Source organism: Pan paniscus, chromosome 7 (genome assembly GCF_029289425.2).
Source record: "Pan paniscus chromosome 7, NHGRI_mPanPan1-v2.0_pri, whole genome shotgun sequence".
NCBI classification, from domain to species: Eukaryota; Metazoa; Chordata; class Mammalia; order Primates; family Hominidae; genus Pan; species Pan paniscus.
The window spans coordinates 106,222,501-106,235,077 of NC_073256.2; the positions used below are offsets into that span (position 1 = coordinate 106,222,501).

The following is a 12,577-nucleotide window of genomic DNA, read 5'->3' on the forward strand; positions in this document are numbered from 1 at the left end:
TCTCTGAAAAGTACAAATTAAGTCTGTTTCTACTAGACTAGATCACATTACAATTTAAGTGAATGTGCTGACACATCTAGAGAAAGAATATGCCAAGCCTAGTAAGAGTGTTTCCTCCTGGAAGCATAGGAGAGAAACACTAGAAAATCTCATATTCAGAAAAATCCAAGGAGAATTAAGCATTGCTAAAACTAAAAAATAAAACAAAAATGTATTTATATGGACATTTATTCAACAAATACTTTAAATATCTGTTATATGCCATGAACTGAGATACGGTTCGTGCTCTATAAGCACTTAACTTCTCTCTGGAGATGCATGACGTGCTATAAAAGGAAATTCTAGAGGCAACAGATTTCCAATAACAGAAATAGGTACCTGAGAGTGTCAGGGGAGACCTCTCAGAGAGAGACTTGGTTAAAGTAATCCAAGATCAGCGTCAAGATTGACTCTTAAGGTTCAAACTCAGAAACTCAAAAAAAAAAAAAAGAATAAAAAGAGAAAATATTAGTGTCACAAGTAAGACAGTAAACAAAGGAGGTTGGTATATTTGTAAGACAACCAAGAGAATGCCTAGTATTTCATTGGATATAGATATAGATACCTCAAACTCAAGAGAGAAAGCTGGGAGTTACCATTATATAGATAACAATGAAAGCCATGGTGAATGTAATCACTGATTGTCATAGAGTCACAGAGTGAGAAATAACCACAAGGAATTCAAAGTCTCCAAAAAAAGAGCAGGGAAAGAATCCACAAAATAAATGGATAGGTATTCAATGAGAAGGGAGAAATCTAAGTAAACATGGAATCAAGTAAGTAAAAAGAACTCTCAAGAAGAAAGTTAGAGTCAACACTCTTAAATTTTATAGAAAAATCAAGAAAGATTATATCTGAAAGATATATTTTAGTAGAGTTGAAGGAATTCCTTTTCTTTACCTTGTAACTAAAACAAGAGCCATTAGGTCCCACTTTGATCTGATTCCATTAACAATGAACAACTTTCTAATAATAGGTTTCCCATATGCCATTTCTCTGGAGAGAGATAACACTGCTCATAGCACTAGTACTGCCCAATAAAATAAGCAAGTTTATTTATCATTATATTTAAAAAGCTTTTTTCCTGAAGATAGAGTGATCTTTGAGTATCTTGCTTAAAGTGCTAGCTAGATGGCTAAACACCAGTCCTTTTTCTTAGAGTAAACTAAAACAAAAGTATATTCTTGTATCATAAATTAGTTTAGTATGTCTTATTAGAAAACTCTTAATATGGGACACATTAGAGTTTATGAGACAGTAAGACTAATGGAAAAATGTCAAACAGTGGCATAGAGTTTATGAGACAGTAAGACTAATGGAAAAATGTCAAACAGTGGCAAATTTACCAGCATAATTCCATCTTGAGAGGCTTCCTGGGGGAGAGTCAACTTGCTTTACCCAGATAATTCTTCTAAGCATTGAAATGTAAACAATAATTTTATTCTTCAAACTTCAGCACTTTTTATATCTGAGACCCAAGTTTAAACCAAAATCTCATAAAGTACATTTGAATAAATCTCCTTAATATCAATTCTGTCTAGTTACTTAGCAAACACATGTAGAAATAAATCTAATAGAAATGTGTTTATCTTTAAATAACTCCCTTCACTGCCTCTTATACATTGATTATAATCTCCAAATACAGAGGAATTCCAATTTTTCATAAATATATTTGTTAAAAATATAGTCCATAAATATGACTATCTCTAAGATAATGAATAAAGATGAACTTGGAGAATATATTGAACAATCTCAAAGAGATAATAAATGAAACTGAATCTAAAACATTATTTAATAGTATACTTCTGAACTTTCAAAATCTCAAAATAATGTTCAGCATCACATTGATAACTTCATTTAAAATGCTCAGCACTATGAGTTGCAACATTGATAAAACTTTGTTTAGAAAATATGCTTTCTAGTAAGGCTGACGTTTCTAATTCTTGGTTGTTTATGGGGAGATAAATTAGATACAGGAATATTATAAACAAGATATTTGATTAGAGGCCTAATTTGGGGCATAAAGTTTTGAGTCAGAACTTAGCTTGACATTTTCTTTTGGATGCAGAAGTTTAAAAATGTAACCCAAGTCCTATGGGGCTTAAGTTCATTTTAGCAAATAAAGTTGTATTCACTTTATTTGGTGATTTTTAGGTAGATTTAATGTTTAAAAACAATTTAAATTTTATAATTAAAAAACTGTCTCCCAAAGACTAAATTTTAGTATCTGTTTGACTAAAAAACATAATATTTCTTCTACTGAAAAGATATTCAGTTTTTGTCCACATTCAAATATAGGACATGCTCGTTTATGAGAAAGTTAATATCGAAGAGAACAAATTGTGGATTCCTCTATCTAAAATTTTGAGACAGCATCCTAGCTTACCACAATGTTTTAGTTTGTTTAGTGTTGCTAATAACAGAATACCTGACCTGAGATTAGATAGTTTATAAAGAAAAGAGGTTTATTTGGCTCACGATTCTGGTGGCAGAAAGGTTGAAGATTGGGCAGGTGAATATGCTGAGGGACTCAGGCTGCGTTGTTCTAGAGAGGGAATTCATGCTGTACCCAAGCTGCTCAAGCATGACACCATTTTGAGAGCAGAGACAACACTGGACTACATCTTGACCTAGGGCCCAATATCTCCTGTATCTCCACATGCCTGGGGTCCTGCTAACATCCCCTCACATCCACCCAGAGGGCTGCAGCATTATTGTGCTGACTGGAGCCAGGGGCAGTCACATCACTGGAACCCAAACTGCTTGCACAACACCCTACACCCTGGGGAACAGGCAGTCCAGCGCATCAGGAAGTCTGCCCTCAGGACATAGAGAACTGAAGTATGCACTCCTTAGAGCCAGAAAGCAGTCTTCCCAGGGCCACTTCCACAGACAGTGACCCCACTCCCTTCTAGCAGCAAGGCCAGGGGCCAGAGGTTAGCTAGCCCTTGCAACCCAGGCCTTGCAACTCAGGGCCCAGGGACTGGCCTGCTTACCCCAACATGGTTACTGCTGGTGTCCATTCACCTCATGTAGAAACCCTGGAAGCAGACTTTCCAGCCTACTGGTGCCTGTGCATGCCACCCAGAGATTCAGAATCTGGCCCACCCAGCCTACTGTTGCCATCACCAGTGCCCACACACCATGCATAGGGCCCAAAGATTGGCCCACCTGAGGCACACACCACTGCCACTGCCAGTGTCTGCACATGCCACTTAGATGACTGAGGACCAGCCTACTCAGTGTCCCCCTCCTCATCTCCCACAAAGTCTCACCACAGTGTCCATAAAAAACCACACAGTCTGAGCCACAAAAATAAAGAGCTCACTGGAAGAGAAGACACACAAAAGAGAAAGATAAAGGAATCAAACATTATCACTACGGAAAGCCATCACATAAGGAATAAGGAAGGAAGAAATAGACAAAGCATATACAAAACAACCAGAAAACAAGAAACAGAGGGATAGGAATAAGTCTTCACTTACCAATACCAAGCTTGAATGTAAATGGTCTAAATTCTAAAAACTGATCTGCTGAACAATTAAAAAAAAGACCTATTTATAATTTGCCTACAAGAAACTCACTTCACCTGTAAAGTCATATATAGACTAAAAGTGAGGGACAGAAGAATATATTCTGTGCAAGCAGAAGCCAAAAATGTGAAAAAGTAGCTATACTTACATCAGACAAAATAGGCTTTAAGACAAAACCATGAAAAGAAACAAAAAGGTCATTACATAGTTAAAAAGGAATCGATGGAGCAAGGGGACATGACAATTGTAAATAATATATGCACCGAAAACCAGAGCACCCAGAGGTATAAATCAAGAATTATTAGAGTGAAAGAGATAGACTCTATTTACATAATAACTGGGGACTCACCACAAAATAGCATGTTAACATATGAAGTGATGTTCAACATCATATATCATTGCAAATTAAAACAATGAAATACCATTACATATCTACTATTAGTTGGTGAAAAAGTAATTGTGGTTTTGCCATTAAAAATAATAGCAAAAAATCAAAACACTGACAAACACCAAATGCTTATTAGAATGTAGAGTATCGGGAACTCTCATTCAATGCAGGTGGATGCAAAATGGTACAGCTACTTTACAAGGTAGTTTGACAATTTCTTATTAAATATGCTTTTACCGTGTGATCCAGCAATAATACTTTACCCAAAGGAGTTGAAAATTTATGTCCAAACAAAAGTTTGTGCATGGATGTTTATAGCAGCTTTAATTGCCAAACCTGGAAACAATCAAGATGTATTTCAGTAGGTAAATGAATAAATAAACTGTAGTGCATCCAGACAATGGAATATTATTTCATACTAAAAATATAAGCATGACATTATATGGACATTATAAGACATTAAAATACATGGAAGAATCTTGAGTGCATATGGCTAAGTGAAAGTTAATCTGAAACAGCTACATACTATATAATTCCAACTATATGATATTCGGGAAGAGTTAAAATTATAGATAGTAAAAACAAAATCAGTGATTTCCAATGTTTAGGAGAAAGGAAGAATGGATACGCAGAGCACAGCGGAGTTGAGGGTGGTGAAACTGTTCTGTATAATACCATAATGGTACATATATGTCATTGTACATTTGTAAACCTCATAAAATATGCACCACCAAGAATGAACCCTAATATACACAATGGTCTTTGAGTGATAATGTAGTTTAATTGATTATAACAAATGTACTACTCTGGTGCAGAATGTTGATAATGGGAACTCTCTGTACTTCCGGCTCAATCACTATGAACTTAAAATTGCTCTAAAAATAGGGTTTATTAATTTAAGCAATTAAGAAAAAATAATGACCTTTAATATAAACAAAAGAATTAATTAATAGCAAAATAAACTATAAGAAACAATTTTTTTTCAGAGAGAAGTAATACGACACCGTAAAGAAACCTGGATTGAAACAAAGAAATGAAGAACACTAGAAATGAAATAAATAAAGGTAAAATAAAGTTTTTAAAACATTTTTAATTGTTCTAAAGGACCAAATACAACATCATGGATAAATCTTAGTAATATGCAATATGATACTATTGAGTTTAAAATCAAGTAAAATAACAGTATCGTGTCTAAGCAGGTATATATATATATACATATAATATATGTACATGTATTTATGTATAGTAAAGCAATATTCATTCTAATGATATGAATAAAAATATGCAGGAAGATGTAATGGAAAAAAGTGGTATGTTTGCAATTTATTCCTTAATAAATTAAGGAATTTATTTCTTGATAAATTAAAGAATAAATCCATACATGAATAAATAAATTCATCCTTTCATGGATAGATTATTTTTTTATTTCATTTCATTTTATTTTATTTTATTATTATTATACTTTAAGTTTTAGGGTACATGTGCACAATGTGCAGGTTAGTTACGTATGTATACATGTGCCATGCTGGTGTGCTGCACCCATTAGCTCGTCACTTAGCATTAGGTATATCTCCTAATGCTATCCCTTCCCCCTCCCCCCACCCCACAACAGGCCCCAGAGTGTGATGTTCCCCTTCCTGTGTCCATGTGTTCTCATTGTTCAATTCCCACCTATGGGTGAGAACATGCGGTGTTTGGTTTTTTGTCCTTGTGATAGTTTACTGAGAACGATGATTTCCAATTTCATCCATGTCCCTAGGACATGAACTCATCATTTTTTATGGCTGCAGAGTATTCCATGGTGTCTATGTGCCACATTTTCTTAATCCAGTCTATCATTGTTGGACATTTAGGTTGGTTCCAAGTCTTTGCTATTGTGAATAGTGCTGCAATAAACATAAGTGTGCATGTGTCTTTATAGTAGCATGATTTATAGTCCTTTGGGTATATACCCAGTAATGGGATGGCTGGGTCAAATGCTATTTCTAGTTCTAGATCCCTGAGGAATCACCACACTGACTTCCACAATGGTTGAACTAGTTTACAGTCCCAGCAACAGTGTAAAAGTGTTCCTATTTCTCCACATCCTCTCCAGTACCTGTTGTTTCCTGATTTTTTAATGATTGCCATTCTAACTGGTGTGAGATGGTATCTCATTGTGGTTTTGATTTGCATTTCTCTGATGGCCAGTGATGGTGAGCATGTTTTCATGTGTTTTTTGACTGCATAAATGTCTTCTTTTGAGAAATGTCTGTTCATGTCCTTCGCCCACTTTTTGATGGAGTTGTTTGTTTTTTTTCTTGTACATTTGATTGTATATCTAGAAAATCCCATTGGCTCAGCCCAAAATCTCCTTAAGCTGATAAGCAACTTCAGCAAAGTCTCAGGATACAAAATCAATGTACAAAAATCACAAGCATTCTTATACACCAATAACAAACAGAGAGCCAAATCATGAGTGAACTCCCATTCACAATTGCTTCAAAGAGAATAAAATACCTAGGAATCCAACTTAAAAGGGATGTGAAGGACCTCTTCAAGGAGAACTACAAACCACTGCTCAATGAAATAAAAGAAGATACAAAGAAATGGAAGAACATTCCATGCTCATGGGTAGGAAGAATCAGTATCGTGAAAATGGCCATACTGCCCAAGGTAATTGATAGATTCAATGCCATCCCCATCAAGCTACCAATGACTTTCTTCACAGAATTCGAAAAAACTACTTCAGAGTTCATATGGAACCAAAAAAGAGCCCGCATCACCAAGTCAATCCTAAGCCAAAAGAACAAAGCTGGAGGCATCACGCTACCTGACTTCAAACTATACTACAAGGCTACAGTAACCAAAATAGCATGGTACTGGTACCAAAACAGATATAGATCAATGGAACAGAACAGAGCCCTCAGAAATAACGCTGCATATCTACAACTATCTGATCTTTGACAAATCTGAGAAAAACAAGCAATGGGGAAAGGATTCCCTATTTAATAAATGGTGCTGGGAAAACTGGCTAGCCATATGTAGAAAGCTGAAACTGGATCCCTTCCTTACACCTTATACAAAAATTAATTCAAGATGGATTAAAGACTGAAACGTTAGACCTAAAACCATAAAAACCCTAGAAGAAAACCTAGGCATTACCATTCAGGACATAGGTATGGGCAAGGACTTCATGTCTAAAACACCAAAAGCAATGGCAACAAAAGCCAAAATTGACAAATGGGATCTAATTAAACTAAAGAGCTTCTGCACAGCAAAAGAAACTACCATCAGAGTGAACAGGCAACCTACAAAATGGGAGAAAATTTTCACAACCTACTCATCTGACAAAGGGCTAATATCCAGAATCATGGATAGATTATAATTGCATAGTGAGAACTGTAAAAACTCAGCATTATGAGTATTCTAATTCTGTGCAACTGAATTCCATTTTAAAAAGAATAAATAAAAGAAAGCGTAAGGTAAAAAAAATCATGAGAAAAAATTTAAGAGATTTGGAGACATATAGACTGAAAATTGAGAAGGCATTTGTAAACAATAGGAATTTCAGGGGAAACAGAAAATAGCAGAAAGAAGAAGGGCAGCCAATATTCCAACATACCTTTCTAGTCTTCTCTGCATTAATTTTTCTATTCAAGTTTTCGATTTCTTCCTGAACAATTCATTCAGGTACTAGATTTCCATAAACACACAGATCTATTTTGAACTCAACTGTTCTATTTGTTTATCAAAGTTAATACATGCTTTGATCACAGTGGCTTTAGAATATAAAGTATTAGCAGTTAAATTGAGTTTCACTAGTCCTCAAATTCATAAATTCCTATTTATTTTTGGAAATCTATCCCTTCATAAAAAATTTAAAATTCCAAAACTTGGGATTTTGTAGAAATTGAAAGAAAATTTATAACTGGGAGAAAAATACAAAGAAACACATGCGTATTAAACATATTGATAGCTTTGACGTGGTGTCATTCCATACAATATTGCCTCTTTTCACTTATTAAGGTTTTCTGTTTTTTAGTAAAATTTTATAGTTTTTTTATCTCTAAGTCCTATTATTTATAAATAATTTTAGGATTTATGCTATTTTAAATGGGATTATCCTCCATTTGATTTTTTGCTATGATTTTTGTGTATTAACCTCCTGATTGCTTCTTTTTACTAGGAAATGAAATCTCAAAATGGCCAGTTGGGAGGTCTCGCCTAGAGTTCAACCAAATCGAAGTATTTTCATATTCCCCAGTGGAAGCATTTCCTTATAGGATTTTTATATATTGCAACCAGTAGAGCTGAGAAGCAAACGTTTTGTGATTAGGTCTTTAAGAAAAACAATACAAAATGATATTTTCATATCTACCTTCTAAATGATTCTGAAAACTAAATACTGTAGCTGTGGGAGAAACGGATTCACATGGGTGCATGCACACATACATACACAAGCAAACACACACAGCAATGTATACACACACATTGGATCCTGCAAGATAGCATTCCAACCCACCTCACAGACATTCTCTCCAAGATGGTATTATTATAACTGAATTATAATAAGGTATACTAACATGCATTAAAGCCAGCTACTTCTGAATAATGTGCCCAACGGCATTGCCAGTTAATCCTTTGGGCATTGGTTTATTCTCCTTTTCTTTTAACTGTCAAGTTAGCTCTTGGTCAGAAGCAATATATTGTGAGCTATCTCGACAGTGTTTGAAGTATTTGGTTATTTAAAAAATGATAGTGCTGGCAGAAGCATAACAAGCATGAAAAGGAAACGACTGTAAGAAAAGTTATAATTTCATTGTGGGCCTGTCATTGTACTTTTTATAATAAAAGTGGGACAGAAAAATCAATCTCTGGTTTTTAAAATAGTTTGTATTTTTTATATTCAATATTTCCTCTAGGAGAACGGAAATCAAGAGATGGCATTTGAAGTTTCGCAAGCATAGGAGGACTTCTCTAAGAATGGAAAGCAATGTGGCAGCAGACTGATTCTGATGGGTCCTTTTGTTTCATAAAGCTACATCCAAAAGCCAGGCTGGAATGTTATTTTTTTCAGTTAACTCATCATGGAGAAGCCACATGAGGCTATAGATGTGGTGTGAGGGATGATGAGCTTTGTAACATGAGTTAGTCTCACAAGAAGATAAAGTGATCTGTGCATGAGATTTGTCAGTTCAACATATGTTGCTCATGCACAATTCCATGTATTTTACTGCTATTCGATGATATATTGGTACTGGATGTATCCGGATTGGGAAGTAGTGAATTAGACAATATCCAGTTCACAATTGGCAGTTTAGGCTGTGTGATCATTCAGTGTGCCATGGTTGGATGTTCAGTATCTGCCAGGGCATGGCAAAAAGCCAAGATCTACTTCTCATAAAGCAGATGCCTCAGTAGGCAAAGATGATGCAAATTTGAGGCTTCTACTATGATTATTGTATTAGTGCTTAACAGAAGCTCAGGTTAGACCTTTGATCTGATAGGGTCATTTAGGGCAGCACTGTATATCTTGGATCGTATGAGTAGAGGAACATAATTTCATTGAATCCAAGGCTACTGCAGAGTGTCCTCTTACTCTGGGTCCCAGTCAAAGCTGGAAGCCTTTGGTCTCATCTGGTAAATTAGTTATATATATATATATATATGTATATATAGTGTATATACACTATATATGTATGTACACATGTATGCATATATAGTACATACATATATATGTACTATATATGCATGTATGCATATATATGTATGTATGCATATATAGCGTATATATACAGTGTGTATATATATATATATATATATACAGTGTCTCATAGCTTGAAAGCCGACATTGCCTAGAAGCAAGAAAGTAAGGTTCTAATACAGTCTTATTAAGCAAAAGTAAGTAGATTGTAGACAGATAAAAATGTTAAATGTCTGCTATGCTATATAACAATAGATTCAATTTTTAAATAAAAAATAAATGAGGTGGCGGAGAATTGAAGTAAAAATGAATTAAAGGTTTCAGAGGATGAAAAATTAAATCACTCACAATATCTTTAACTTATTTAATTAATCATAGTGGCAAAACCACCAAAATAGCATAGAATTATTTTTAATCCAATTGAATGAAATAAATAAAAATGACATACACACACACACATGTGTGGGCACCCTCCATTTAAATATATATACACACACACGTGCATACACACATTTATGTATGTATACATTTTATGTGTATATACACGTGTGTGTATATACATATATATGTAAATGGAGGGTACCCACACATGCATACATATGTATATATATGCATATCTATGTTTTTGCAAAAGTAAGATCTTAGGTAACATCCAGTGGGACCAGTTAAAACATTCCTTAATTAAGACTCTTCAAATAAATCCTCTTTTCTGTCTAGATAATGTGTAAACTAGAAATCTACTAGTATACACACATAGGAGATATCAGAGATTGAGCTATAGGGACAAAATTTATTTGGTGGAGATATAAGAGTCATTATGCCCTCAACAAAACAACTATAGATCATTTTGATTTTTTTCCATTAAGGATCACCTAATATTACTTGTTTATTCTCTTTGTATCATAATCAGCTTGTAGGTAAAATAATATAATGCATTTCACATTTATTTCAACATCATTCCATGTAGTCTATTTACAATTATAGTTTGAGCCATGTTTTTTGAGGATTGCCACTTTGAACATTTACTCCAACTAACCAATGGAATGTTGCATCCAATTTTATGCAAATAAGAAAGTCTATGTCACAACCTTTTGAAAAGTTATCTCCAAATATTAATGCATTGTAAATGACCTCTATTAAACCAGGGGCCCTACATCATGGTTCACTTGCTATGCACATTCTCAATTTATTTATTTTTCTTTATGATGTAAGACTTTGGGCATAGGCTTTGAATATTGTGTGCAATTTCAGACCAAAGCAGCTTTATATGAAACATGAATTCACATGAGGTAGACTTATAATGAATGCTTTAAATCACTGTGAGCTCTGTAAATGAGAAACCCTACTTTCTTTGCTGTCTCTTGAGAACTTATTAAGACAGCAAACATGTTTTTGAGAGCAACCCAAATCATATGCAGAACACACTAGCCCTTGTATCAAGAAGAACCACTGTAGAGGAAAATACTATAACTTTTCAGCTAGGAAGTGGTATTAGAGATACATTTAAGCTCAGTGGTTCTTTCCACTTGGACTGCCAATTCCTTGTGCTGGTTTGGGGTCTAAGTTAATTGATTCCCTGTATTAGTCTTTAATGATGTGTACATCATTATAATCCAGTACACAGAAAATGTTGTGCTATCAGGAGATTTACTGATGCATACTGAAGCAAAAAGAGGTTGCAACTGAATTTTTCTCCACATCTATATATCGTGAATAGGGCAAAGCACACACTCTCCAAGCATTAATTCACATTTATTTTCCTGAAACCTGAAAAAGAAATATATCTTCATCTCAAGTGTTTCAGACATATTTAAGCTTTAAACATATTTTCAAAATCTCTAAGTGGGTTAAATAGGCAAAAAATTCAAACATGACTTAATGTTTTCATTAATCAAAAAATGTATCAAATGTTCAATAAATTAGTCAAGTCAGATTAGTGAATAAATGTTTGGAATTGTATTCAGAACCTGGATCCCAGGCATAGATTTAAGTTATAACATTAGAACTTCTCTAGACAGGTTGATAATTTTAATGACTTTGCAGTATTTTACACAGGGAACATGAGATAATGCATTTGAAAACTCCCTCTATGGATAAAGGCACAGAAAATCTTAGTTACTCTTACTCAAATATCATATAAATACGGGGCTGCATAGAAATGATGAATAAATAAGATAATTCATGTTAAAGGGTTTAACAAATCATAGTGCCTTACTAAATATGTTTATATTTGTATGTTTATATTCACTCATTCATTTGATAATCAATGTAGTAATTCCCATATATATTCAACAATTTTACACATGTAATAAATAGAAGGTCTCAGATAGTAAAGTAGTTCTATCTGACTCCAAAAATTGCTTTGATTCTCTAAATCATCGTAGACAAAGGAAATAATTTTCTAGTTAGGTTTAGAATTAATTTATCAGATAATTGTTTTGGACTAAAGATGAGTTCTCCTTGATCTAGGAAGGTAGTTTTTTAATAAGTTTACCTTTTTGGGAGGGGATACACATAGAAAATCTTAGTAATCTTAGTGATGTCTACCCACATACTATAATCAGCTGAAACTGATAAATGGAAGACAGATTTCAGAGACAAATTACCTTCATATCTGGGTAGCTGATAACTAAATGTGGCCAGGATGGGTGAATATAATTTTATCATCTCAAAAGTATGGAACTGTGGAATAGTGTAAATGACAGAGTAAGGCCCTCTAAAAATCTGTACCTCAATAAAAACAATGAGAAGAACTGGCAAAAGTGGTCAAGATTTGATTAAACATAAATTAAACAAACTATACAAAACAATATAAAAATCAATTAAACCAAAACCTTGTTCTTTGAAAAGATCAACAAAACTGACAAACTTTTAGCTAGATGGACCAAAAAAAGAGAATATGATGAGCAATTGTATGCCAAAAATTTAAAT

General features: G+C 34.0%; 2 long non-coding RNA genes across 2 annotated transcripts in view; one reads left to right on the top strand and one right to left on the bottom strand.

Annotated features, from left to right (window-relative positions):
• LOC117981445 (uncharacterized) overlaps positions 1-12,577 on the top strand; it is a 551,201-nt gene that overhangs the window by 484,693 nt on the left and 53,931 nt on the right. Inside the window, exon 4 of the long non-coding RNA XR_010112986.1 lies at positions 4,947-5,024. This is a non-coding gene — a long non-coding RNA (uncharacterized LOC117981445). The remainder of the gene's footprint in view (positions 1-4,946; positions 5,025-12,577) is intronic.
• The window catches only part of LOC117981446 (uncharacterized), a 57,790-nt gene that overhangs the window by 13,572 nt on the left and 31,641 nt on the right, over positions 1-12,577 (bottom strand). The gene's annotated exons all lie outside the window — the stretch shown is intronic.